Source organism: Lygodium microphyllum, unplaced genomic scaffold (assembly GCF_053477565.2).
Source record: "Lygodium microphyllum isolate KBCC unplaced genomic scaffold, Lygodium_microphyllum_v1.1.10 scaffold_543, whole genome shotgun sequence".
Taxonomy (NCBI): Eukaryota; Viridiplantae; Streptophyta; class Polypodiopsida; order Schizaeales; family Lygodiaceae; genus Lygodium; species Lygodium microphyllum.
In genome coordinates this window covers 33864-36583 of record NW_028229989.1, presented here as the reverse complement: position 1 = coordinate 36583, position 2720 = coordinate 33864, and the positions used below count along the sequence as shown (strand labels likewise).

Sequence of the window (2720 nt, the reverse complement as noted above, 5' to 3'; positions counted from 1 at the left end):
CCTACAACAGCAAATACATATATAATTGTGAGTACCAAATACAAACTGACATATAATAACAAATTTCTCAAATTAGGAATTATATTAATTACTACTTACCGGTCCTCCGCGAGCATAGAGCTTCTCAATCAGGGCACTCAAGCCATGCTTCTCCCCGTATGTCACCTCTAGTGCAGTCGGGTCGCGATTCGTAAAACCTTGCTATGGCACACAAACATTGAAAAACAACGTACTTGAGATTCATGTTCGAAATACATACATCAACATGGATGTCATTAAATTAGAGTACTCTACCCTATTAATACTTACAAAATCTACCAGGAATGTTGTGTGGCCGCCGCTACCAAGGTGATGCACCAATCCTGCATCCAAGCGCGCCTTTGCTGCGTCCTTCTGCTGCTTCCACTTGTCTGGAGTGGATGTCGCCTCATCCTAGAGATTACTCCAATCCTCTGTATCTAGCCACTCCGGCTTCGATTTGCCTTGCTTGACTGCTTCGCGTGCATCAGACCGCCTATGCAACTGATAGTCACGCATACGCGTCATCATCCACCCTCTCAAAAATCTATCATTGCTAGAGGGCTGAGGGAACTCTCGATACAATGTATCGATTATGTACTCCTTGCTAGCATCTGGGATCTCCTTCCACTTGTCTGTAATGTTGTGCCGAAATACTTGTTGGTACAACTCATGCATCCTAGAGGTGACAGCTTTTCCCTCATCATTCATGTATAAATGGCCAGTGGCCTTATCTATGAGATACGAGTAACCTGTAAGATTTTGCAAACGGGTACTTTCATGACATTAATACAAATGTGTCAAACACAACTTGAATTGATAAGTGCTACTGCGAAAAAGGATGTGAAAATACATACATGGAGGAGTGGATTTCATGTACTTCTTGTCGGCCCTAGGAGTGATCGGTGGGGTGCGTGAAGGAGTGGGAGCAGTAGACGTCTGCCCGCCACCGCCAGTGAAAGACGGTGTCGAGTCCCTGGTGGCAGTGCGAGTGGGAGAGACTGCATCTATATCCCCACAATAGGAGCTGCCTCCTCCTCAACTACGTGACTCTAAAGCAAAGCGAAACCTGCGACTGCGTCTACTGGAGACCGAAGCATCGGACCGTCTAGAGTCTGCAGATCGTGCTGAGGTGGAACGGGAAAGATGTGCATCGGCTCTATCTCTGACTTGTGCTAGCTGCTCCGGTGAGAAACGCGCTAGCATCGCATCAATGTTGTCATCTGTAAAATCGCGACTCATTCTACCGTCCATGCCCAAATCCTAAACCTGCACATACAAGGGAAAATAATAATATTAGATAATGAATTGCAAGACATAATAAAACTAAGACTTAATTTGCAAGACTTCATTCTAAAATAATAATAAAATTAGATAATACAAAACACATACTCCAAAAACATACAAACTGTCCTAACCGATTTGCAAAAAGTGGCATTGCTGTAGTGGGAGGAACGTTTTGATCGAGTCACTTTTGTTTAGGGTTCCACAATCTCATCTTGAGATAGCTCAGTATACACCGGGAGATCTATACAAAATTCTCCACAAAATGAGGACTCTGCTTCATTTTCAAAAAACCCATCCTCTATCTCCATAGGTGAGATGTCTTGGTCCTCCAGGCAGTTCATCCTAGTTTCTTGTATGCCTTCTGTCATTGCCGCTATTAAAGTTGTCTCTTCTACGATCGGTACGGGGGTTCTGGCAAACACGAGGATACTCCTAGATGTCATGGGAATGACATACCACAATTGAGGTTGTTGCGGATTAGGAAAAAAGACAACCTGATCCATATTACGATTAGTATAAAAGTCCACTTTGAGATTGCTAAAGCATGTCAAGTATAAGGGACTCTTACCTGCTCATAGTGATTTGGCAAAACAAATGTATCACTCAAATCGGTCCACTTCTTCGTTGAGTCAATCTCAACAAAGCCACTTGGCCCTCGCCGAACAGTTGCACCTGCTCCTTCGAGAGTAACCTTGAACCATTGCACATCAAATATGGTCACGAAGAAACTTCGATAGTCCACTGCAAGGATACTCTATAAACATCCGAAATACTCCATCTCTGCAACTACACGGTTTGGATCTGTGGCACGTCATCGGCTTTCCTACTCAAACATTGCCATTACTCCACAGTCCATTGTCAAGCATAACTTGTCGATGTGCTCTACTCTAAAATGTCGTCCACGTGACGATGCTGCACTATGGACCTTATACTGGGAGAAGAAAAAGTATATTAGTTGCGATTTGCAGTATAGATTGTAATTTCTTGGGATTGCATACCTTGGGATTGCATCCATACCTTGGGATTGCATCCACGTGAGAAGTCCCACTCTTCTTCAGTAACTGTTTCAAGGGCAACAATTCCACACCAAAAAAACACGTGTGCGTTGCATTCGGACTGTATCTAGCCAAGGCCGAATGCAATAACATCAAGCTACAACTACAAGGATGACTAGACATGATAGTCCTGATGATAGATGCACCTTGAACGGCACTGCACAAATGACCCAAGACATTAGTGGAGAATTCACACCTAGTTGTACAGTTGGGGACTCAAAGGTATATATCAAAAGGCTTGAATTTATAAGCCAAGACCCAGAAGATGAAGACATAGTACCACATGTTTATCTTAGGGTCAAACTCATTGCAAAAATAGAGCATATTGTCGATGCTCTCATCGATAAAGGAGCAAATTTT

General features: G+C 43.3%; 1 pseudogene; it reads right to left on the bottom strand.

The window, feature by feature from the left end:
* Window positions 1–72: 72 nt before the first annotated feature.
* On the bottom strand, window positions 73–537 carry LOC148008024 (uncharacterized; annotated as a pseudogene).
* Window positions 538–2720: the final 2183 nt, after the last annotated feature.